This window comes from Lonchura striata, chromosome 1 (genome assembly GCF_046129695.1).
Source record: "Lonchura striata isolate bLonStr1 chromosome 1, bLonStr1.mat, whole genome shotgun sequence".
Lineage (NCBI taxonomy): Eukaryota > Metazoa > Chordata > Aves > Passeriformes > Estrildidae > Lonchura > Lonchura striata.
The window spans coordinates 1,655,443-1,681,701 of record NC_134603.1 but is presented as its reverse complement, the minus strand read 5'-3'; the positions used below and the strand labels follow the sequence as shown (position 1 = coordinate 1,681,701).

At 48.3% G+C, this 26,259-nt stretch overlaps 1 protein-coding gene and 1 long non-coding RNA gene across 4 annotated transcripts in view; both read left to right on the top strand.

The window, feature by feature from the left end:
* The window catches only part of ARHGAP39 (Rho GTPase activating protein 39), a 107,113-nt gene that overhangs the window by 23,905 nt on the left and 56,949 nt on the right, over positions 1-26,259 (top strand). The gene's annotated exons all lie outside the window — the stretch shown is intronic.
* On the top strand, positions 632-1,475 carry LOC116183334 (uncharacterized). The gene is made up of 2 exons (XR_004147937.2): positions 632-1,149; positions 1,255-1,475. It is a non-coding gene; the product is annotated as an uncharacterized LOC116183334 (long non-coding RNA).

Below are 26,259 nucleotides of genomic sequence, written 5' to 3'. Positions count from 1 at the left end.
TCCAGCCTCGTAGGGATGTGGAGATGCTGGAGCAAGTCCAGAGGAGGACACGGAGCTGCTCCAAGGGTTGGAGCTCCTCTGCTCTGGAGCCAGGCTGGGAGAGCTGGGAATGTCCAGCCTGGAGAAGGGATGGATCCATGGAGATCTCAAAACCCCTTCCAGTGTCTCAAGGGGCTCCAGGAGAGCTGGAGAGGGAATTTGGACAAAGGGATGGAGGGACAGGACACAGGGAATGGCTTCCCACTGCCAGAGGGCAGGGATGGATGGGATTTTGGGAAGGAATTCTTCCCTGTCAGGGTGGTGAGGAGCTGGGATGGAATTCCCAGAGAATCTGTGGTCGCCTCATTCCTGGAATTGTCCAAGGCCAGGTTGGACGGGCCTTGGAGCAACCTCGCGTGGTGGAAGGTGGGCAGGAATGAGAGGAGCTTTAAGATCCATTTCAGACCAAACCATTCCACAATCCCGTGACGAAATCGGATTTGGCCGGCGTCCACCGTGGCGTTGGATGCTGTAAAAATCGTTTGCTCCACCGCGACCTTTCCCGCGATTCTCTGATGGTTTTGTTTTTTTTTTTCCTGCTTTGCTGCACACGCTGGGAATAAAATCCAATCCCATTTATTCCCAAATCTTGGAGTGCTGATGTTTTAATCCCATATTTTAACGTGCTGTTCCTCTCCGTTCCCCCCGGCCTGTTGCAAATCCATCCCTAAGGAATGAAGCTGGAGAACGAGACTCCTTCAGGACTGGAGGGCGTTTTTCGGGATGATTTTTTTCCCCCATGTTGGTGAATTTGCTTTCCCAGCTCTGCTGATGTTCACACAACCCTGAGCAGTTGCTGAATCCGTATAAAATCCTCATTTCCGTGTCCGTGTCCAGCTGGGAAATTGGGAAACGTTGTTGTTGTTGTCCCAGCAGGAATTCAGCCGCCGGTCGCAAAGTCCTCTTGAGCAACAGCGGATTTGGGGAGTGGGAAATATAATTCCAGTCCTCCTGAGCTGCACCCGAGTCCTCTCCTGGTCCTTGGGCAATCCTGCCAGGGAATAACAAATCCTGGGAGGAGAGGGAGGCTCGGAGCGTCCCGGTGTGCCCGGGCCAAAGGAGGCCGGGAAGAAAGCCGGGAAATTCCCGTGGAAGGGTCGCCCTGTTGAGGTGAACGGGTTGGGCTCCTGAATCCCTGTGCAACGGTTTGGGGTGGGAAGGAGCCTAAAGCCCGCCCGGTTCCACGGCCTGATGGTCCCCATCCCGTTTTTCCAGGCAGCTTTTCTCCGGGAAGGTGAATTCCGCGTCCGTGGGATTGGGTTTGCCAGCGTTCAGGAACGCTCATAGCCACGGGATAGGATTCCATGCAGGTGCTTTGCTCGGGAGCTCTGGGAATTCCGGGCTGCAGACCCAAATCTGACTCCGATTTTATATCCCATCGTTATATAACTTACCTATTCATTATTAAACTTACACTGGCCTATTGTACACATTGACTTTATTCAAGCACGAGTTTCTCGGGATCTTTCTCAGGCCCCTGACCACAGTTTCTCGTGATTATTCTTACGATTAAACAGCAATTCTATTTAATTACCAATCAATCATCACATCTAACAATTATATCATTTACCATGTACAGGTTCTAGCAAGGTACGAGGCCTGCATGTGCCCAGGGTATTTATTATTTTCAGGGCCTGCTAAGCTTAATTTCCCTTTTAACCCGAAATCCCCGTGATTTTAAAACCCTTTTTTTTTTCCAAGTTTGATTTGAGCGAAATCTTTGGGAAAGAGCCTGGAGGGTCAGGAGGAGGGGAATGGCTTGAGATGAACAGAGGGAATTTGGGATATTGGGAATGAATTCCTTCCTGCTTCCTTTGTTTCCAAGTTTGATTTGAGCGAAATCTTTGGGAAAGAGCCTGGAGGGACAGGAGGAGGGGAATGGCTTGAGATGAACAGAGGGAATTTGGGATATTGGGAATGAATTCCTTCCTGCTTCCTTTGTTTCCAAGTTTGATTTGAGCGGAATCTTTGGGAAAGAGCCTGGAGGGACGGGAGGAGGGGAATGGCTTGAGATGAACAGAGGGAATTTGGGATATTGGGAATGAATTCCTTCCTGCTTCCTTTGTTTCCAAGTTTGATTTGAGCGAAATCTTTGGGAAAGAGCCTGGAGGGACGGGAGGAGGGGAATGGCTTGAGATGAACAGAGGGAATTTGGGATATTGGGAATGAATTCCTTCCTGCTTCCTTTGTTTCCAAGTTTGATTTGAGCGAAATCTTTGGAAAGAGCCTGGAGGGACAGGAGGAGGGGAATGGATTGAGATGAACAGAGGGAATTTGGGATATTGGGAATGAATTCCTTCCTGCTTCCTTTGTTTCCAAGTTTGATTTGAGCGAAATCTTTGGGAAAGAGCCTGGAGGGACGGGAGGAGGGGAATGGATTTAAATGAACAGAGGGAATTTGGGATTTTGGGAATGAATTCCTCCCGGTGAGGGTGGTGAGGGGCTGGGATGGAATTCCCAGAGAATCTGTGGCTGCCCCATCCCTGGAAACATCCATGGCCAGGTTGGACGGGATTGGAGCAACCTCTGATGGTGGAACGAGGTTGGAACGAGATGATCTTGGAGGTCTTTTCCAACCTGAAGCATTCCATGATTCCACTTTATATCCTAACAGCTCCTGCCGTGCTTGTTACCTTTTTGAAGGAATTTAATTTAATTCTGATTTGTAGGAATTTTAATTTGTCGAGGGAGGAGAACCTCAAGTGACATCTCCTGTCGAGGAATAACGACGCCAGGCTTCCTCTTAACCAAAATCTTGCTGCTGTTGTTGCTTGGAATGATTTTGGTTGGAAAACACCTCCAAGGTGCCGCAGCTTTTCTTGGAATTCCATTCCAGCGCCTCAACACCTTCCCAGGGCGGAATTCATTCCCAATATTCCATATTATCCCTCTCATTTTCCATTTAAACCCCCCCCCCGGGCCTTGTCCTGGCATTCCCAAATTTGGGTCAGGAATGTGCATCTCCATTTTCCAGGGATGGAAACAACTTCCCCCAACATCCAGGAGCCAAATGGAACCTTTAATTTTATTAAACGGAATTAGCGGAGTAAAGCCCTAATTAAGGAGGGTTTAACAATAATCTCTCGGAACGAGCAAAGTCGTGGTATCCTGCCTCTGCTCCACTCCCTGGTTTTTTTTTTTTTTTTTGGGAATGTTTTGTAATAAAACTTTTTTAACTGAGTTTTGTGGCTCTTTCCAAATAAAAATTTATTTACAAATCCATCCCTCCCAAGGGATGACCGGGAAAAGGGGTCCTGGATCACGGTGGAGTCGCCTTTTCGTTGAACTAAAACATCTTGAATATTTCATTTTTACTCTTCCAAGTTGCAGGATTTTTGGGGTTTTTTTGGGTTTTTGTTTGGGTTTTTTTTGTGTGTGTGTGTTTTTTGTTTGTTTGCATTTTTGCTTGGTTTTTTTTGGCTTTTGTTTTGGGGTTTTTTTTTGCTTTTTGGTTTTGTTTTTTGGGTTTTTTTGGGGTTTTTTGGGGTTTTTTTGGTTGTTTTGTTTTGTTTTTTGTTTTTTTGGTTTTGGTTTTGGTTTTTGGTTTTTGGTTTTTTGGTTTTTTAGGTTTTTTGGGGTTTTTTTTTTTCGGTGCAGGTGAAGCAAACCGTGTTCCTTACCTGAAATTCCCACTTTTTGGTTTTTTTTTTTCGGTGCAGGTGAAGCAAACCATATTTTCCTTACCTGAAATTCCCACTTTTTGGTTTTTGGTTTTTTTCGGTGCAGGTGAAGCAAACCGTATTTTCCTTACCTGAAATTCCCACTTTTTGGTTTTTGCTTTTTTCAGTGCAGGTGAAGCAAACCATATTTTCCTTACCTGAAATTCCCACTTTTTGGGTTTTGTTTTTTTCGGTGCAGGTGAAGCAAACCATATTTTCCTTACCTGAAATTCCCACTTTTTGGTTTTTGTTTTTTTTTTGGTGCAGGTGAAGCAAACCGTATTTTCCTTAACTGAAATTCCCACTTTTTGGTTTTGGTTTTTTTTTTGGTGCAGGTGAAGCAAACCATTTTCCTTACCTGAAATTCCCACTTTTTCCCACAAAACCTCCAGGAAAATAGGTCAGGGAATTTTCAACGTCAGCGTGACAGGATATTATTGTGGTACAGGGAACGGTCTCCCGGCGGGAAATCCATGGATATCAACTTGAACATTTTGGCTGCTCTTCCTACGCTTTTCCCGGAATCCACCGGGCCGGTGGCTTTATTCCTGCCCCGTCAACATTTAGGGATCAATATTCCTTTCATGATTCCTCCTTTCTCTCCCTGTGATGTCCGAGCCACGGGATGATGTCACGGGAGCCGGAACGCGGCCGGGGAACAAAGAAATGTTGTGAGGGTTGGGGACAGAGGTGGGTGTTTTTCCCGGGAAGGCTCAAAGAGCTGGAAAAATGCCAGCAGCCTCCTTTTCCCGGGATTCAGGCTGCTCTTGTGGGGTTGGGAATTCCAGGAGAACTCAATATCTTGTGGGGTTGGGAATTCAGCAGGAGCTCAGCTTCTTGTGGGGTTGGGAATTCCAGGAGAACTCAATAATTTATGGGGTGGGGAATTCCAGAGGAGCTGAAATTCTTGTGGGGTTGGGGAATTCCAGAAGAACTCGATTTCTTGTGGGGTTGGGAATTCAGAGGGAGCTCAGCCTCCTGTGGGATTGGGAATTCCATGAGAGCTCAGTTTCTTGTGGAGTTGGGAATTCCAGAGGAGCTCAACCTCTTGTGGGGTTGGGAATTCCAGGAGAACTCAATGATTTATGGGGTGGGGAATTCCAGAGGAGCTCAACCTCTTGTGGGGTTGGGAATTCCAGAAGAGCTCGATTTCTTGTGGGATTGAGAATTCCAGAGGAGCTCAGCTTCTTGTGGGGTTGGGAATTCCAGGAGAACTCAATAATTTATGGGGTGGGGAATTCCAGAGGAGCTGAAATTCTTGTGGGGTTGGGAATTCCAGGAGAGCTCGGTTTCTTGTGGGGTTGGGAATTCCAGGAGAGCTCAGGCTCTTGTGGGATTGGGAATTCTGGGAGATCTCAATTTCTTGTGGGATTGGGAATTCCAGAGGAGCTCAACCTCTTGTGGGGTTGGGAATTCCAGAAGAACTCAATATCTTGTGGGATTGGTAATTCCAGGAGTTCTCAACCTCTTATGGGATTGGGAATTCAGAGGGAGCTCTATTTTTTGTGGGGTTGGGAATTCAGCAGGAGCTCAGCCTCCTGTGGGATTGGGAATTCCATGAGAGCTTGATTTCTTGTGGAGTTGGGAATTCAGCCTCTTGTGGGATTAGGAATTCCAGGAGAACTCAATAAGTTATGGGGTTGGGAATTCCAGAGGAGCTGAAATTCTTGTGGGGTTGGGAATTCAGGGGCAGCTCAATTTTTTGTGGGGTTGGGAATTCCAGAGGAGCTCAACCCTTGTGGGATTGGGAATTCCAGAAGAACTCGATTTCTTGTGGGGTTGGGAATTCCAGAGGAGCTGAAACTCTTGTGGGGTTGGGAATTCCAGGAGAGCTCAACCTCTTGTGGGGTTGGGAATTCCAGGAGAGCTCAGCCGCTTGTGGGGTTGGGAATTCCAGAAGAACTCGATTTCTTGTGGGGTTGGGAATTCCAGAGGAGCTGAAACTCTCGTGGGGTTGGGAATTCTGGGAGAGCTCAATTTTTTGTGGGGTTGGGAATTTAGGAAGAGCTCCCATCCCGCTTTTCTCCCTCAGATGCTCCTTGGAAATCCCTTCCCAGCCAAGGGAAAGAAGTCAGGAAGTTCCTCAGCCTTTCCCTCACCCTTTGTCCCCTGTCCCAGCCCATCCCACAAAGGATGGACATTCCCCTCTGCCCCGTTTTCCATGGATCCACGGGAATATCTTCCATTCCCTTTTAGCTGCCTGAGTAATTCCAGTTGGGATTTGCTCCTCTTCCCATTTTCTCCCTGACCAACCTCCCGCCATCCTCATCCCGAGTTCCTGCCCTCCTTCCAGAGGCCACAAACTCCCTGTTTCCCATGAATTCCAAGCTGGGAAAGCCCTTTCCAGGAGGAATATTCCCTAAAATCCCACCTAAACCTTCCCTGGCACAGCCTGAGGCCGTTTCCTGGGACCAGATCCTCACTCCCACCTGGATTCACCTTGGGATCCTTTTGATCCCGTTTTTCTCCCTCGGCCTCTCCTGCTTCTCCAGATCCTTCCCAGCTCCATTCCCACCTCTCGGCACGCTCCAGGTTGCTCTTCCAACGGGATTGACACATTCCCAATCAGCATCCAATTCTTTTTTTAGGCCCAGCTCTCCCCCAGAATTCCAGTCCAACATTTTGGATGGATGTTCTGACGAGCAGGAAACGTTAATCCATGAGATCTCCATGGACATGTTGTCCCAGGCGTGCAGGAACGGGAAGGAGACCAAAAATAAAAAATTTTCCTTTTCTGGAAGGACAAACATGAATCATTTTTGTGCTCCTCTGTGAGCAATCCCGCAAATCCGCATCGGGAATTCCGCCAGATCCCACCCCATCCGTGTTTCCACGGAGCCATCGGGAACATTTTTTCCCTGAGGGAAACGGGAATTTTGTCATCCTCAAGCTGTCGCGGCTCCCGTGACCCGCTGGCTCGGGAGGAACTTTTGGGAATTTGGTCCCAAACGTGAGGAGGAGTGGGGTGGCTTTTTTGAGCTGCGGCATCTCCGAGGTCTTTTCCAACCCGGAATTGTTCTGAGGATGACGGGACAGGACACAGGGAACGGTTTCAAACCTTCAGAGATGGGAAGTTGGGAAGGAATTCCACCCTGTGAGGTTCTGGAATGGAATTCCCGGAGAAGCTGTGGATGTCCCATCCCTGGAAGTGTCCAAGGGCAGGTTGGAGCAACCTGGGATAGTGGAAGGCGTCCCTGGCCGTGTCAGGGGTGGTGGAATTCCATGATCCTGAAGGTCCCTTCCAACCCAAACGATTCCACGATTTTATTGTGATTCCACGTTTTCAGTAGCCCCAGTTGTAAAACCAAAACTCTCCTTTATTTGTGGAAAAGTTCTTTTCATCCCCGGTGCCTCCTGGCGACAATATTTGGAATTTTGTGGAATCACTCTGGGCAAAACTTGGATCACCTCACGTCCCCTTTCTCTCAGCCCCTTTTCCATCGGAATTCAACCTTGGAAAACCATTCCTTAAAAGCCAAAAAATCTGCCCGAGGGAAGAGATTTTTCCCCAGGTTTTCTTTGCCCCCGAGGTCAATCCTTCCATTCGCAAAGCTGGAAGGAGGGAGGAATCCTCCAGAAAAACTGGGGGAATCCTCCAGAAAAACTGGGAGACCCCTCGGATGGATTAGGTCTCATCCCTGGCTTTGCTCAACCCTTCTGCAGAGCAGACTGGGTTCAGTCCCTTGGTTTTAAGGACTAAACCCCATTTTTTGGTATTTTCCGGGTGTTGTTCCCGTGGCACTTGGTGGTGGTAGTGGGAAGGGATGGGATGGGACCAGATTCCCTGATTTTAATGATCCACGTATCCCAGATTCTGAGTGAAATGTCCTGGCGGGGCCAATCCTTGTGGGATGTCAAAACCTGCTCTGGGATTTTCCTGACTCCCATCGATTTCCTACATTTGCTCCAGGTTTTATTCCTGGTGCAGGTGTCCCCATGGGACACCACAATTCCTAAAGTCTGCATCTGGTCCATCTCCCAGCTCGGGATATTCCGTGATTCCACCATTTCCCCCCCGCCACATCTATTATCCCCGGTGACTTCGTTTGGGTGCAGGAATTCCTGGAATCACGGAATCGCGGCTGGAAAAGCTCCCTGAGGCCACGGAGCTCCACCATCAACCCCGCACTGCCCAGCCCACGCTAAACCCAATTCCTACATCTCCAACATCATGGAGCATCTCCTCTTGGATCGGGGGTTGATTTTTGGGTTGCATCCCCTTCCGACCTTCGTTCCCGGCCTAAAAAGATGGAAAAGCTGATCAAAGGATGTGCAGGTTTTGTTGGGAGAGCAGATTTTGGGTCTTGTTGCAGTCTTTTGGTGAGACTTTCGGGTAAATGTTGCACTGGTTGGGTTTTTTGAGCTGCTTAAAAGCTGGTGTTCGTCCCAAATCCTTGTTTTGTCCCAAATACGAGCTTTGGACATGGATTTGTTTCCACGGCCACACAAAATTCCTTTGAATCCCTTTTTTTTGTTGTTGTTTTTTTTAACCAGCATCACAACCAGGCTCAGCTGGGAAGCTCCAAGAAGGAAAACACAAAGAATTTGGAAACACCAGCCCTGGTTGTGGTGGAGCTGGGTTTAATTCCCCCTCCCTGGGTGCGTCTGCGTTCAAACAAAAATCCGAATTTATTCCTCTCAAAAGAAAGAGGCAGCGCCAAGCAACAGGCGTGACTTTATCCCTGATGTTCCCGAGATCCCGCTCTCCCTTTATCCAACTTCCCATCCCGATTAAAATCATCAGCGTGGTGACGATTAGCAGGGATCAGCAGCAGGAGGGAGGAGACAAAAGGCTCTCCTGAATATTTCATTCCTCATCCTCTCCAACATTCCGGTTGTTCCAGGTGAAAAGTTAAGTGGGGACAGAAAAAAAAAAAACAAAAAAAAATGGAATTTGGGCTGAGTGTCTGCGGAAAAATTAAAATTTACAACTCCGCTCTCGGTTGAGGGTTCAAAATTTATCCCGGGGTCTGGGGTTGGAGAAATGGAAGTTGGGAATCTCTCCGGGATTGCCTCACGCCCTTGGAATGGCTCGTCCCGGGCGGAACAAGGAGGGCATTGAGGGAGTGGGTGCTCGGCCAGATGTTTTCAGGGAGTTTCACAATAATCCTTTCATTTCCCGCGCCCAAATTCCGACCGGGATCCGGGGCGAGCAGGGAGGATCGCGGGGCTCGGTGGAGCTGCCGGCTGGGACGCTCCTCACGGGAGTGAAATTTTCATTCATGGGAGTGAAAATCCCAGGATAAAAGGAGAAAACTGTTGGGAATTCTGCGGAGGAGAAAATTAATATCCTCAAATCTACTGGATTCCCAAAAAAAAAGGGAAAATCCAGTCCTGACTTCCTTTTCTTGGTGGGGGGGATTGGGACAAAATGTTCTGTGGGTTGGATTTCTGCATCCCTTCAAAGGTGACATTTGTCCAAATTTTTCTTTCTTTTTGTCCCAAATCTGGTGTGGGATTTTCCTAACTCCGCGAATTTCCAAATTTTGCTCCGGGTTTTTGTCGTTCTGCAATTGTTGCAGGTGTCCCGCGGGACACAACAATTCCCACGTAACACCACGATTCCTGGGGGGTTGGATCCGGTTTATTTTGGAAATATTTTCCAAACCAAACCGTTCCGCGCTTCCTTCCGACATTCCTCCCGGACTCTTTCCTTGAAGGAATTTTTCCGTGATGCTTTCAAGCTCGAGGTGTGAATCCTTTTCTGTTATTAACCCGTGGAGAAAATGTTGGAAGGTCCTCGAAGAGCTCATGGAATCTCCACCCAGTCGGGAGCTCTCCCGCTGTGGTTTTTTATTTTTTCGGGAATTTCCCGGTGTGGATCCAAAGGGAGGGATCCTCTGGAGATGATTTTTGCACAGAGGATTGAGGTTGGGTTGTGCTTTTGAGCCGAAACGGAGATAAATCAGATTCCAAAAAAACGCGTTTCCATTGGATGACCCGGACAGGGATTCATTGCCCTTTTTTTAGGGAATTTTTCGGGATTTGTCTGGATAGAGGATGGCAACAACCGTGGGGAGGCTGGAGCTGCTCCCGTTAGGGAAAAGTTGGGAGATTCAGGAGCGGATTCGGGAGGATGATGTCCCAGTGAATCCAGAGGGACTCAAAACTTCCCAGGCCGGGAGTTGGGAATGTCACAGGAGCGAGCAGGAGATGAGTTTGGAACAAGGCAGAGTTCCCTGGCACAGTTTTCCCAAAAAATCCTCGGCTGCCCCATCCCTGGAAGTGTTGGAAGCCAGGGCTTTTTTTTTTTTCCCCCCCACCATTCCTTACAGGAATGTCCTTTGCAGGAGAAGCAATTCCTGATTATCCGCAGGAACTATCCCTTCTAAAATTGGATTTCAATTGGAAAAAATGGGATTTTATTGCGCCCTCCAAGAGCTGCTTTGAAGAGCTCTCCCGGCTGCTATCCAATAATATCCACGAAAATGGGAAGCTGTCAGGGTTAAAGGAAATAATTGTAATTAAAGGCCGCCCTTAGAAATGAAGTTGGCTTTAAAGGAAGAAAATTGATGCTGCTCTCAGATATCGAACAGCCAGAGCAGAGTTCAAGGCTCTGCCCGTCGCTTTCTTCCACGTTTTTCACTTTTAACTTCAGGAAGAGAAATTTTCACCGTCGCGTCATCATTTTAATCCCTAATTACCCCCAAAATAAATTCAAAGCTGCCCGAAAAAAAAAAAAAAAAAAAAAATGTTCAAACCGCCTCATTGACAAAAATCTAAATTTGAGTCTCGACTTTTTTTTTTTCTTCCCCATTTTGAGGCCTTTTAATTTTCTTTTCTGAGGGATTCGAATCCTTGCTCAGCCCAGGGAATGGATTGTCCTAAATTTCTGCACATCCCAGAGGCAAGCGAGGAGGAAAATTTTATTTTCAGAGGATGAAGGACACGACCCTGATTTTTTCCCCCCCTCTGGAGCCGAAAATTCCCGAGACTTTAGGAATATCTGGGGTAATTGGAAGTTCACGATAAACTCGCGCTCGATTCTTTAAGTTTTCCCCTCTCGAATCCCAACCCCATTTCCTGCGAATTCCACGCAGAGCGGCGGAATTTGGGAATTCCTGACTTAACAGGGAAATAAACAGCGATTTATCCGTGTTCTCGTGGATGGACGGGGACAACGTCCACCATCCCAGCTTGCTCCAAACTCGCCTTGGACACTTCCATCCAGGGACAGCTTCTCTGGGAATTCCATCCCAGCCAGGAATTCCTTCCCAAAATCCCATCCATCCCTGCCCTCTGGAAGTTCAAAGCCATTCCCGGTGTCCTGTCCCTCCATCCTTCATCCCAAATTCCCTCTCCAGCTCTCCTGGAGCTCCTTTAGCACTGGAAGATCTCCCTCGATCCTTCCCTTTTCCAAGCTGGACATTCCCAGCTCATCTCCAGTGATTATCTCATCCTCACCTTCTTCTAAATCGCCTTAATTTGAGGCGATTTACTTCTAAAAAGGGGAAAAAAACCAAAAAATCGACCCCAAAAAACACATCCACGTATTTTTCCCGACGCGTGCTCAGCTCCGAGCAAAATAATCATCTCGAGGGCAGGCGGAATTCCGAGTTCCTACCCAAGTGCGTGCTGGAGCTGCGGGTGGAAAAGCTGGAATGTCATCGTCTGCCTCGGGAATTATCCGGGTTTTTTTTATCCGTAACGTTCCGAGAGCCGCCGTGGAAGGGAGTCGGATGCCCTGGAGGGATTTGGATTAAAAAACGGTGCAAAAAATTGGGGATGAAGGAGGTAAAATTATTGATTAGTTGGAGTTATTGTGTTGTCTGGGATTTTTTCCCTCCAAATCTACCTGAAGGAATGAATATTCTTTTCATCGGAATGACCTGGCCCCGGGACAGAATTCCATACTGGAGGGGGTTGGAAGGGTGGATTCCGTGGCTGTGCAGGTGTGGAAATGAAAAAACCACCTGGAATTCACCCGAGCTCATGGCAAAACCTCGGATGAACGCCCGGAGCGACACCTGGATTTGGCTGCCAGACTCATCCCGTTCCCAAATAATCAGAGCTTGGCCTCACCGGCACATTTTACAAAAAAAATTCCCAGAGGATCTGTGGCTGTGACACCCAAAATCCATAATTCCACGATAAAAACATCCGGTGAGGCAAAATTCCTAGACAGAGATTCCCAAAAATGCTGCAGCTGCTTTTCCCCCCGATCCTCATTTGCTGAATCAATTAATTGAGATTATTTTTTTTTCCCCCTCCCGCAGAATTCCCGGTGTCAGTTCTCCAATGGATCCCTGGCAGGGATGTTTCGTATAAATGGAATTTGACTGGTTTTTACTGGAGCTCCCAGTTCCCACGCTGATTCTTATCAAATCAGATTAATTCCCAGCCAAAGCCGGGTTTTCCTTATTTCCAGGGATTTATCCCATCCAAACAACACCATGGCCTGGCGGAAATTAGGAATTCCTGAGCATCTTAAAAATGGGATGGGGCTGATTTATCCCACCCTGCTTCTTTGGGAAGCAGGACCTGGAATTTTTCTGGCACGCTGATTCTTATCAAAGCAGATTAATTCCCAGCCAGGGCCGGGTTTTTCTTTCTTTCCAGGGATTTATCCCATCCAAACAAGGTCGTGGCCTGGCGGAAATTAGGAATTCCTGAGCATCTTAAAAATGGGATGGGGCTGATTTATCCCACCCTGCTTCTTTGGGAAGCAGGACCTGGATCCTGTCTGGCACACTGATTCTTATCAAATCAGATTAATTCCCAGCCAGGGCCGGGTTTTCCTTATTTCCAGGGATTTATCCCATCCAAACACGGCCATGGCCTAGCAGAAGTTCGGAATTCCCGAGATTCTTAAAAATGGGATGGGGCTGGTTTATCCCTTCCTGCTTCTTTGGGAAGCCTGGAAGTTGGACCTGGAATCTTTCTGGCACGCTGCTTCTTATCAAATCAGATTAATTTTTAGCCAAAGCCGGGTTTTCCTTATTTCCAGGGATTTATCCCATCCAAACAACACCGTGGCCTGGCGGAAATTAGGAATTCCTGAGCATCTTAAAAATGGGATGGGGCTGGTTTATCCCACCCTGCTTCTTTGGGAAGCAGGACCTGGAATCTTTCTGGCACGCTGATTCTTATCAAATCAGATTAATTCCCAGCCAGGGCCGGGTTTTCCTTATTTCCAGGGATTTATCCCATCCAAACAACACCATGGCCTGGTGGAAGTTAGGAATTCCTGAGCATCTTAAAAATGGGATGGGGCTGATTTATCCCTCCCTGCTTCTTTGGGAAGCCTGGAAGTTGGACCTGGAATTTTTCTGGCACGCTGATTCTTATCAAATCATATTAGTTCCCAGCCAGAGCCGGGTTTTTCTTTCTTTCCAGGGATTTATCCCGTCCAAACAACACCGTGGCCTGGCGGAAATTAGGAATTCCCAAGATTCTTAAAAATGGGATGGGGCTGGTTTATCCCACCCTGCTTCTTTGGGAAGCAGGACCTGGAATCTTTCTGGCACGCTGCTTCTTATCAAAGCAGATTAATTCCCAGCCAAAGCCGGGTTTTCCTTATTTCCAGGGATTTATCCCATCCAAACAACACCATGCCCTAGCAGAAGTTAGGAATTCTCAAACATCATGAAAATGGGATGGGGATGTTTTATCCCTCCCTGCTTCTTTGGGAAGCAGGACCTGGAATCTTTCTGGCACGCTGATTCTTATCAAAGCAGATTAATTCCCAGCCAAAGCCGGGTTTTTCCTTTATTTCCAGGGATTTATCCCATCCAAACAACACCGTGGCCTGGCGGAAGTTAGGAATTCCTGAGCATCTTAAAAATGGGATGGGGCTGGTTTATCCCTCCCTGCTTCTTTGGGAAGCCTGGAAGTTGGACCTGGAATTTTTCTGGCACGCTGATTCTTATCAAATCATATTAGTTCCCAGCCAGAGCCGGGTTTTTCCTTTATTTCCAGGGATTTATCCCATCCAAACAAGGCCGTGGCCTGGCGGAAATTAGGAATTCCCGAGATTCGTAAAAATGGGATGGGGATGTTTTATCCCACCCTGCTTCTTTGGGGAGCAGGACCTGGAATCTTTCTGGCACGCTGATTCTTATCAAATCAGATTAATTCCCAGCCAGAGCCGGGTTTTCCTTATTTCCAGGGATTTATCCCATCCAAACAACGCCATGCTCTAGCACAAGTTAGGAATTCTCAAACATCTTAAAAATGGGATGGGGCTGGTTTATCCCTCCCTGCTTCTTTGGGAAGCAGGACCTGGATCCCGTCCGGCAGCTTTGGACAATCCCCTCCTGCACGGGGCAGGGCTGAGGTTTCATCCCGGCGCTTCCATCCCTTCTCCCACATTCCTTCTCCCAACCTTCGGATCGCGCTGAGCGGGCGCCCGGCGGCGTCGGGTTCTTTTCCTTTTTCCCTGGATCTCTCGGCTCCGATGGGATCCCACCTCCACGGATCTCCTCTCGGAGAGGAGCCCGCCGGGCTCTGCTGGCAGCTAAACCCGGAGTCGAGTTCATTTAAGGATTAATCGTTTGCAAAATTCCTCTAATTGCCCGGCCGGACCAAAGGCAGGGAATGAAAACCGGGATAACGCAACCCTCCTGCGGATATTGGAAGCCCTGATAGCATCAGGAGCCAGGGAATGCCAAACTTGTGGTTGGAAGAGCCATTAAGGAGATTTTCCTGCTTTTCCAGTCGCCAACCTCCCTCTTTAAATTTGGCCAAGAAAAATCCTGAATTTGGGAAAATCTCCTGCTGAGGGTCCGGGTTGCTTCCTGGATTTTTAATTTTAATTGGGAGGGGGGATTGTCTCGCCTCTAAATTTGACGTTTGTGGTTATTCTGTAGGAAATGCTGTTAAATAATTCCGGGAAGTGGGTCGGGAGCGTGGCTGGCGCCGGTTTTTCCCCTCTTTAAATCATCCAAGGAAAACGGGGCTTTCCTTAGAAATCCAGGGGGGGAAAAGCCATGGAATGGTTTGATTTGGAAAGGGATTTTCAAGATCGTCTCGTTCCATGGGCAGGGACACCTTCCACTAGCCCAGATTGCTCCACCCGGGTGCTGATAAAAGTTGGTTTTCCTCGGGGGCGACGCCGCCCGCGGATTCGGTTTTCCCTCGGAAATTCCGGGGGGAACGAGGCTCGGGAGCTTGACGTCACGGAAAGAAATAAAATCCTCTCCCCTTGGGTGGCCACAGTTCTGCTCTGTAAATATTAAAGAATATATATTTTTTTTTAATATTATTTATTTTTTTTAGCGTTTCAGTTCCAAAGGGACCGGAAGTGGTTCCAGGACAAAATCCCTTTCAGGGATGTGGATTCAAGCATCCACCACCCTCCCAGGGAAGAATTCCTTCCCAATATCCCTCCCTATCCCTTCCCTCTGCCATTCCCTGTGTCCTATCAACTTTTCCAAAGTGAATTCCCTCTCCAGCTCTCTTAGATTTCCCATTCAGGAAGATTTATCAAGAAATCTATTTTTCAGGGAAAAACTCACAGGCTTGTTTTCCAGAAAATATTTCCAAGCTTTCGAGGGAAAAAATCCTCGCCTCCAAAAAAAAAAAAAAAAAATTATCGGATATGTGAGAAGAATTTTTATTGCCTTCGTTAAAATCGTTGCAGGAATGTTTTGGAAGTGATTCCAACCCTTTCCTTGATCCACCAAGCCTGAGCTGGACCGGGAAAACTCGTTCCACCAGTTGAGATTTGCCAAGCGGAGGAATCTCCGCATTTCCCGCATCGAAAAATTCTCCTGCTTTTCCCGCTTTTGTGGTTTTTCCCATTAATCCATGATTTCTGCTGGGCTTTGGGAACAAACAGCACATTCCTCAGCGGGGATGATGATCCCTGGGGAATTTTTTTTGGGATCTCCCCGTCCCAGATCCGTGCTGGGCGCCTGGGGTTTGATATTGCACGGCGAATTATCGTCCCCGGCGATCGAGTGGGAAACGCCCGGAGCGATCGAAATTAATGGGATGGGACGGAATTAATGGGATGGGATGGAATTAATGGGATGGGATGGAATTAATGGGATGGGATGGAGGATCCAAGTGCAGACTCAGCTCTTGCTTAACTATTTTAGGCCACGCTCAAAGTGGGTTGACACCACGGCCCCGAAATCCGGGTCCGGGCGTCCATCCATCGCTCCCGCGATTCCGAGCGGGGTTTTAGGGGATTCTTTAGAATCTGGAGAGGAATTCTTGGAATTCTGCCCCTCTGCTGGAATTCCCGCCAGCTGGAATTCCGCATCCGGCTCTGGGGTCCAAAATCAGGAGGATGTGGAGATGCTGGAGCAGATCCAGAGGAGGTCATGGAGATGCTCCAAGGGATGGGGAGAGGATGGGAATGTCCAGCCTGGAGAAGGGAAGGATCCAGGGAGACCTTGGAGCTCCTTCCAGTGCCTGAAGTGTCTCCAGGAGAGCTGGAGATGGAATTTGGGACAAGGGATGGAGGGACAGGACACAGGGAACGGCTTTGAACTTCCAGAGGGAAGGGATGGTTGGGATATTGGGAAGGAATTCTTCCCTGTGAGAACGGGAATCCCACTGGAATAGAATTCCCAGAGGATCTGTGGCTGTCCCTGAATCCCCAAAACCCCGCAAGGATCCGGATTTTTTTTTTTTTTTTGGGATTTTAGGGAGGTTTTTTTTTTTGGCGGAGTTCAACCGGGACATTTTCCCGAGCGGCGTTCTCCCAGCTTCAATCCAGCTGACAAATCCCAAATTCCCGGACAATCCCTGCGAACGGCCGACTCGGAGCCGGACAAAAACTTGCCGCGTTCCGTCTCGAAGGAACGTCCTTCACGCCGGAAAATCCAGGAGCCAAAAATTAATTCCACGCTCCGGGAGAAGCGGGATCAGCACTCGGCGATTTCCTGATTTTTCATCCTCCATCCCGCGGGAATCCAAAATCTCTCCCCGTTTGTTGCTCCCGAGCGCTGCCGGGTGAATTCCCGGGAGGAATTTGAGTGCAAGGATTTTCCCGGGAAAAGAGCGGATTCCTGTTTCTCCGCTCTGCTCCCGGTGGGAATGACGAGGTGTCCCAACGCTGCGGCTCGCTGCTCGGTTTTTTTGGGATTGGCGATCGGCCCTCGTCTCGTTTTTTGGGGATCGCTGGGATGAGGTTCTGTCGTTCCACGCGGATGCGGCAGGATCGTGGAATCCTGGAATTCGGGTTGGAAGGGACCTCGAGGATCATGGAATTCCAACCCCCGATCCTCCGCTGTCCCACGTTGCTCCAAACTTGGACAATTCCACGGAGCCAGGGGACAACCACGGATTCTCTGGGAATTCTCTGGGAATTCCATCCCAGCCCCTCAAAGGGAAGAATTCCTTCCCAATATCCCATCCATCCCAATCTTCTGGAAGTGGGAAGCCATTCCCGGTCTCCCGTCCCTCCGTTCCTCATCCCAAATCCCTCTCCAGCTCTCCTGGAGCTCCTTCAGGCACTGGAAGGGGCTCTGAGATTTCCCTGGATCCTCTTTTTTCCAGGATGAGAGGGAATCCCATTCCACCCCATCCCATCCTATCCCAGTCTTTTTCCTTCCCCCTTTTTCCCAGAGAAAATTCCAGGTATTTTCCTTCTCCTTTCCTTTTAGGCTTCTCCTTTTATTTTTTTTTTTTTCCCACTTTTATTTTGTGCTCCCTGATAAATTCCCATCCTGCTTTTCCCGCCGGTTTCCCTTTTCCTCAGGATTCCTCTCCTCGTTCCCAAACCTCAGTTCGGGAAGTGTCAGAACATGGTGTAAAAATTCCCTATTTTTGGGAAAATCGGTAAAGAGAACTCGGATGTCAGGGAAAAAAACGCGGATCGGGCGCTTCCGAACCTTCTGGTGCTCACGGAATTCCCACCTCTCCAGCGGCTCCCGTTTGGATTCTGTTAAATCATGAAAAATAAATAAAAATTTTAAAAAAAATTAAATAAAACGAGGAGAAGAGCGCAGGCTCTCCATGCTCCTGCCAAGTAGGTCAGGCTTTTCCCAGTTGGATGGTTTGGGAAGCGGAGACATTATTCGGAGTGACTTTTCCCAGGATTTAATTTTTTATTTTAGAAAAGGTTGCGAGTGTTGCTCCAAGACTGGAATTTCAGGGACGGTAAAACCATCCCAATTAAATAAATCTTGGTGAAATCCAGGAAAACGAGCGACGCGTTCCTGGGTTTTTCCCTGGAGGTGGGGAGGGGAAAAAAAGGGAAAAGTGAGGAATTGGGAATGCATAAAATGGGATGGAGATCCCTCCGGGCATTTTAAGCTGTGGAAAATGCCACCGGAGGAGATTTTTCCCGGAGGAGATTTTTCCCGGAGGAGATTTTTCCCGGAGGAGATTTTTCCCGGAGGAAAAGCCGGAACGGTCGAGCTGCCGCTGTTGGATTGGGTGGGAGATCGGGAAGGAATTATCCTTGTGAAGGTGGTGAGGAGCTGGGATGGAATTCCCGGAAAAGCCGCGGCTGCTCCTGAATCCCTGGAAGTGTCCGAGGCCAGCTTGGACAAGGGCTTGGAGCAACCTGGAACCTTGGGAGATGTTCAAGTGGATCTTGGAAGGTCCCTTCCCACCCAAACCATTCCACGGTTCAGTGGCCAAGCTGAATCCACGAGAGCGGATTAATGAAGCTGCTTCATTAATTTGTTAATTGCTGGGATTGCGCAGGGATCATCATGGGATGCTTTGGGTGGGAATGGACCTTGAAGCTGATCCAGTTCCACATTTTTCCACGGGCAGGAACATCTCCCAAGGTTCCAGGTTGCTCCAAGCCCTTGTCCAAGCTGGCCTCGGACACTTCCAGGGATCCAGGAGCAGCCGCGGCTTTTCCGGGAATTCCATCCCGGCCCCTCCCCACCCTCACCAAACCCATTTTCCTTCCATCTCCTGGGAATCTTCCCTTTTTTTTTTAGTATAAATCCATAAATTTCGTGTCTAATCCAAGCCCGTATCGACTCCCGGAAGGAATAATTAAAAAAATTTAAAAAGCCTCTTTCAGGAATTAATTCGTTTATGCCACGGCTCCTTCCAGCTGAGAGAATCCTTAAACTCCCAATCCCTCCCCTGCCGTAATTTTAATTCCGTATTAAACCGCTCCGGATAAATTGTCGCTCCGAAGATTTTTTTTTTTTTGGGATTTTTAGGTAAAAAGACGCGTCGGGAAGAAGAATACGGAGCGTTAAAAATGGATTACACGGTGTCACTTCTGGATTCCCTTGCCTGAGCTGTTCAATAATTAGGATTTGAATCCCTGATTTGATCTTGGATTTCTCCACGGCTCTGAGGCTTTCCGAGTCTTTTCCAAACTGATTTTTCCTGGGGAAAAATGGGATTTTTGCCTTGCGTGGCTCGGCAGGGGAAGCTCTGCTCGCGTCAAGTCTTTTTTTTACCGATTTTTCACATTTTTCGAGCTTTTTCTCCATCACCAGTGTGCGAGTTCAGAACCGAAGCGCAGTGAGGTCAAACTTCCCTGGGTGGTTTTTTATTTTTTTTTTTTTTCCCCTTTTTTTCTGGGAAAAAAAAAAAAAAAAAAAAAAAAAGGCAGATCTGAGGCCGGTCTGGTCTTAAACATCAGGATTAGGGAATAACTCAAAGGTTGAAGTGGAAATTTTCCTGGTTAAGGGGGGGGAAGAAAAGAAAAAAAAAAATGGGGAACTAAAATGAGAAAACATCAGATAACACCACCAAAAAAAAAAAAAACCAAAAAAACACACAACTCCTTGTTTCCCAACTAATTAAACTCCATGGAAAAAAATGGGAAAAAAAAATGGAAAAAAATAGAAAAGAACTTATCAGTGGCTCCTTTCTGTTGCAAAATCCCGGGGGAGGCCGGCTCGGCGAAGGGTTCCAGACGATTCCGGAGGGGAGGGATCAGTGCCAGGCCCTCCGGAGGCTCCGTCTCCTCGGGAAAAGGCGTGCGGAGGCTCGCCGGCGGATTTGGGAATCTCTCCTCTCCCCCTTTCCCAAAATCCGACCCTTCGGGGGCTGGATGCGGAGCCAGGAGGGTCGAGGTGGCTCCGGAGGGATGGTGGGAGATGGAAGATGAAGGAGTGACGGGATCTCTCCGTGGAAGGAGGTGGGCGTCGGGTTTGGTGGAGCGCCGGGAGCGGGTTTGGCACCGTTTTTGGCGGATTTTTGGGATTTGTTTTTTTTTTTTTGCCTTCTTCCTTGGCTCGCATCCGGGAGGAGAAAATTCCGGTGAGGAACGGTTGGAAGGGCGGAATGGTGGCGTGGTTTGGGTTGGAAGTGGGGGGGTTCAAAACTCATGGAATTCCACCGCCCCGCTGCTCCAAACCTCATCCGAGCTGACCTCGGACGCTTCCAGGGATGAATTCCCGGGAATCCCATTCCAATTCCAGGGGCCTTCCCGCTCTGCCAGGGAAAAGTGGGAATGGGATTTCCCACTCTTCCATTCCCACCTGGAACCCGGCTCCGCGCTGCCCCAAAATCTCCTCGGTGCCGCCCCGCGGGCGCGTGGGGCGTCATTCCCAAATTTCCCTCTTTGAAGCTGGAATCAGGGAAAGCCGTGGGGCGTCATTCCCGAATTTCCCTCTTTGAGGCTGGAATCAGGGAAAGCCGTGGGGTGTCATTCCCGAATTTCCCTCTTTGAGGCTGGAATCAGGGAAAGCCATGGGGTGTCATTCCCGAATTTCCCTCTTTGAATCTGGAATCAGGGAAAGCCGTGGGGTGTCATTCCCAAATTTCCCTCTTTGAGGCTGGAATCAGGGAAAGCCGTGGGGTGTCATTCCCGAAATTCCCTCTTTGAAGCTGGAATCAGGGAAAGCCGTCATTCCCGAATTTCCCTCTTTGAGGCTGGAATCAGCTTCAGGGAAAGCCATCATTCCCAAAATTCCCTCTTTGAGGCTGGAATCAGGGAAAGCCGTCATTCCCAAATTTCCCTCTTTGAGGCTGGAATCAGGGAAAGCCGTGGGGTGTCATTCCCAAAATTCCCTCTTTGAGGCTGGAATCAGGGAAAGCCGTGGGGTGTCATTCCCAAATTTCCCTCTTTGAGGCTGGAATCAGGGAAAGCCATGGGGTGTCATTCCCAAATTTCCCTCTTTGAGGCTGGAATCAGGGAAAGCCGTGGGGTGTCATTCCCGAAATTCCCTCTTTGAAGCTGGAATCAGGGAAAGCCGTGGGGCATCATTCCCAAATTTCCCTCTTTGAGGCTGGAATCAGGGAAAGCCGTGGGGTGTCATTCCCAAATTTCCCTCTTTGAGGCTGGAATCAGGGAAAACGGGAATGTCGGGATTAGGGAACATCCCGAGTCCCCTTTTCCTGCAAGTCCCTTTTCCTTTCGGTGGATTTGTGGCTTTTTCCAGAGGATCCCGTCGCCTCCGTCCTGGAATTCCATCCGAGCTCCATTTCCCTGCGTTTTTCTGGTGCTGACCGCCCGTTTTCCATGTTTTTTTTTATTTTTATTTTTATTTTTATTTTTATTTTTATTTTTATTTTTATTTTTATTTTTATTTTTATTTTTATTTTTATTTTTATTTTTATTTTTATTTTTTATTTTTATTTTTTCTTTCCCCCTGTGGTGTTTGGATTAGGCTCAGACGAGGCAGGAGAACCTCAACCATTCCCTCAAATTTAACTTCCCATCCGAACCCCTCGCGCTCCCGCGGTCAGCTCCCCAAAAACATCCGGGACTGACGGATTTTTGGGAATGTTTTTGGGATTATTGGGAGCAAAACTCTCCCCTGGGAACGAGGCAGCTTTTTCCACATCCGAGCGAGGATGGAAAAGGGCCGGGAAGAACACTGGGAGCTCTGTTCCCATCCCGCCGCGATCCCTGCGGAATTCTCCCGGAGGCGACGGGATCCTCTGGAAAAGGCAACCCAAAAAAAAAACCTCCCACGAGCTGCCCCAATCACTGCTAAATCTGCTTTATCCTAATTTATGCTAATGAGGCCCCACCCCCCATCTCCGAGCTCCGTCTGGAACGCTTCGCTCGGGATTGGGAATGTTTTCCTGGTGAGTTGGGATCAGGGGGAATGAGCTGGGGGTGATTTTTAATATTTTTTTTTTTGTGCGTTTTTAATTTGAGAGTCGACGGCTTTTTATTATTATTTTTTGCTCTCTAATCAAGAGGGTTTTGCTGCCGTAATTAAAAGCACGGAGTTAATGAGCGTTCCGCGCGGGATGTAAATTCGCCGGGAAAAACCGGAGTCGGGACAACTTGGGAGACCAAAGAGTTTTTTTTTTTGTCTGTTGTAATTAAGGGTGTGGTGCTGGAGGAATATTAATTAACCCCACGGGGGAGGTTGAGGAGCCAAAAAAATGTTGCCTCCGCCCCTAATTCCCGGTGGGAATTCAGGAGCTGCCGGAGCGGGAAAATCGGGAAGGGAAAAGGGAATCCTCCGTTCTCCTCCTCCAAAAAAAACAAACAAACAAACAAAGGGAATAAAACCCAAATAAATGGAATTTTGGGAGCCGGGTTTGCCGAAGGGAACCGATCCCGCCGAGTTGCGGCCGTCGGGTTTCGCCGGAATGGCAAATTTGGGATGGGATTTTGTGGCTGGGAGAGGGATTTTGGGATAAAGGGTGGAAGGGTGGGATGCAGGGAATGGATTCCCAGCGGGAATGTTGGGAAAAAAAAACGAGGGCAGGCGGTCGAGTTTGGGTGAATTTCTTGGGAAAAATGGGAGAATTTACGGCAAATAAATCGTGGACCGGGCCGGGTTGGGAGTTCCAAAGATCCAAGGATTTGTGGGTGAATTTCTCAGGAAAAATGGGAGAATTTACAGCAAATAAATCGTGGACCGGGGCCGGGTTGGGAGTTCCAAAGATCCAAGGTTTTGTGGGTGAATTTCTTGGGAAAAATTCCAAGAATTTACAGCAAATAAATCGTGGACTGGGCCGGGTTGGGAGTTCCAAAGATCCAAGGATTTGTGGGTGAATTTCTTGGGAAAAATGGGAGAATTTACGGCAAATAAATCGTGGAGCGGGTTGGGATGAGAGTTCCAGAGATCCAAGGATTTGTGGGTGAATTATTTGGGAAAAATTCCGAGAATTTACGGCAAATAAATCGTGGACCGGGCTGGGTTGGGAGTTCCAGAGATCCAAGGATTTGTGGGTGAATTTCTTGGGAAAAATTCCGAGAATTTACGGCAAATAAATCGTGGACCGGGCTGGGTTGGGAGTTCCAGAGATCCAAGGATTTGTGGGTGAATTATTTGGGAAAAATTCCGAGAATTTACAGCAAATAAATCGTGGACCGGGCTGGGTTGGGAGTTCCAGAGATCCAAGGTTTTGTGGGGGAATTTCTTGGGAAAAATTCCGAGAATTTACAGCAAATAAATCGTGGAGCGGGGCCGGGTTGGGAGTTCCAGAGATCCAAGGATTTGTGGGTGAATTTCTTGGGAAAAATTCCGAGAATTTACAGCAAATAAATCGTGGACTGGGGCCGGGTTGGGAGTTCCAAAGATCCAAGGATTTGTGGGAAAAGCTCTTCAGACCGGAAATTAAAGAAAATCGGAATAAAAGGTGATTTTTTTTTACGCCAATAAAAAGGGAAAACACCGAAGATCCGGGGGATTGTTCTGGAAACCCGGGGGGGGAAAAAAAAAATGAGTTGGATGGTCGGAAAATATTAATAAAGGAGAGGAAAACAGGCTGGGAAAGGTGGGAATGTCCAGCCTGAAGCCATTCCCCGTGTCCCGTCCCTCCATCCCTTATCCCAAGTTTCCTGGAACCCCTGGAAGAGTCTCCAAGGTTTCCATGGATCTTTCCCTTCTCCAGGCTGGGCATTCCCAGCTCTCCCAGTCTGACTCCAAGGCCCGGCCACCCTGTGGGTAAAAAAATCGGGAAGAGACGGATTTCCGGTGGAATGGGATGAGGTTCCCACCATGCCAGGACTGGAAAAAATGGAGAAATTCCATCTTTGAAATTTACTGGACCTTGGAAACTTCCAGGGATCCAGGGACGGCCGCAGCTTTTCTGGGAATTCCATCCCAGCCCCTTCCCACCCTCCCAGCCAGGAATTCCTTCCCAAAATCCCACCCATCCCTTCCCTCCGGAAGTTCAAAGCCATTCCCAGTGTCCCTCCATCCCTTTTCCCAAATTCCCTCTCCAGTTCTCCTGGAGCCCCTCCAGACCCTGGAAGAATCTCCAAGGTTTCCTTGGATCTTTCCCTTCTCCAGGCTGGACATTCCCAGCTCTTCCCAATCCTTGGAGCATCTCCATGGCCTCCCCTGGATCTTCTCCAACATCTCCTCCTTCTGTTGGAACCCCCCCAGAGCCGGAAGCAGAATTCCAGGCGGGAATTCCAGCAGAGTGGGGGGGGGCAGAATTCCGCCCACTTTTCCCCCTCGGAAACGTTTTCAGCCGCGGGAGAAACGGGATTGGATAAAATGGGATCGGGATCACCCCCTCCCTCCCCCACTCTGCTTTCCAAGTATTTTCCCAGCCTGACTCAACTAATTAAATATCCAGGATTTACGGTAATTAATTCCCTTGCGCAGGGAATTAATTCGGATTTATTCCGCGCCGAGTGCTCCGCTCCCCGGCACATTCCCAGTTTTTTCCTGGAATGCCGAGAGCCACGGAGAGCAGGGCGAGAAGGGAAGCGATTTGCACGCGGCCGCTTAACGAAGCTTGGAAAATTAGGGATTAAACGGCGCTGGGAGAGCTGGAAGTTTACCAGGGATGAGAGTTCCCATGATCCAAAGGTTTTGGGAATTGTTCCCTGGGAGAGGGATTTTTGGAAAAGGGATGGGACACGGGGAATGGTTGAAACTGGCTGAGGGAATTTGGGAAAATTGGGAAGGAATTCTTCCCCAGGAGGGTGGAAAGGGGCTGGGGTGGAATTCCCAGGGAATTCCGTGGCTGCCTCATCCCTGGAAATATCCAAGGCCAGCTTGGATGGGATTGGAGCAAGCTGGGATAAACGGGAAGCGTCGCTGCCCATGGAAAAAGGGTGGGATGGGATCATCTTCCAAACCATTCCCTGAAATTCCCTGAACTTCACCTCCTGGCCGCGAATTCCGCAAATAATCCCAAAAAAAAAAAATAAAAAAAAAGATGGAGCTGGCTGGAAAAAAATAATCAGGGAAGTATCCATGAAATGGGGAGGAACGAGGAAGGAATTCTTTTCCAAAGCCTGGAAAAATCCTGCAGGGAATTCTTTTTATCCGAGGGGGAAATCTGGGATTCGGAGTGTCGAAATTCAGGATTTTTGCTGGGAAAATCCCGAGGAAATGGAGCTGCCAGCCCGGTTCCCTTTTCCCGCCGTGCGATTCCTCGTGTCTTCATTCCCTATTCCCTCTTTTTTTTTTTTTTTTTTTCCCCGTTTCCTTATTTTTCCAGGATTTTTCTCTTGCTTAACATCCTTTATTCCCTGCCTTGTATCCCAAAAAAAAAAAAAAAAAAAATCGACTTGGCTTCCCTTGAGGAACTTTAAACGTCGTTTTGGCTCCAGCTTCCGGGTGGGAATTCCGGGTGGGAATTCCAGGTGGGAATTCCAGGTGGGAATTCCAGGTGGGAATTCCAGGCTCACCCACGTAGCGCGGCCTTTGCTGTTGGGATTTGGGATTCTCCTGATAAAATACGGGAATTTCATGGAGCTGCCAAAATTCCAGCTGGATCCTCCAGCCCGTTTTCCCATCATCCCGACACCAAAGGGAAGTCGGATGGAACCGGGTGGGAAAAAAACGGGAATTTGAGCGGAATCGGCGCTGTCGGATCTGGTTCGTTTGGGGGGAAGAAATGAGTTATTAAGTGGATTTGGGTAATTAAAATGCGTTATCAATTAAGAGATGATAACGAGTCCCGCCACGCCGGAACGGATCCGGGCCCACCAAGGACGACGGGGACTTTTTAGTGGATCAAAAACTCTGATTTTAGGATTAAAATCTTGAATTTCAGGGGTAGAACCTCAGGGTTGGGATCCAAACTTAAGATTTGGGATCAAAACTTCTGATTTTAGGATCAAAACCTGAGGTTTAGCATCCAAACTTCAGGTTTGGGATCAAAATCTCCAATTTCAGGAGCAGAACCTCAGGGTTGGGATCCAAACTGAAGATTTGGGATCAAAACCTGATTTTAGGATCAAAATCTCCAATTTCAGGAGCAAAACCTCAGGTTTGGGGACAAAACCTCAGGATTAGGATCCAAAACTCCAGTGTAGGTTCAAAACCTCAGGTTTGGGGTCAAAATTTAAGATTTGGGATCAAAACCTCTGATTTTAGGATCAAAATCTCGAATTTCAGGAGCAGAACCTCAGGGTTGGGATCCAAACTGAAGATTTGGGATCAAAACTTCTGATTTTAGGATCAAAACCTGAGGTTTAGCATCCAAACTTCAGGTTTGGGATCAAAATCTCCAATTTCAGGAGCAAAACCTCAGGTTTGGGGACAAAACATAGGATTAGGATCCAAAACTCCAGTTTAGGTTCAAAACCTCGGGTTTGGGATCCAAACTGAAGATTTGGGATCAAAACCTGATTTTAGGATCAAAATCTTAAATTTCAGGAGCAAAACCTCGGGTTTGGGATCCAAACTTCAGATTTTGGATCAAAACCTCAGATTTTAGGATCAAAATCTCCAATTTCAAGAGCAGAACCTCAGGTTTGGGATCCCTCTCCGATGGGCACGCCGAGTTTTCCTTCTCTCCCGTCTCCCAAATA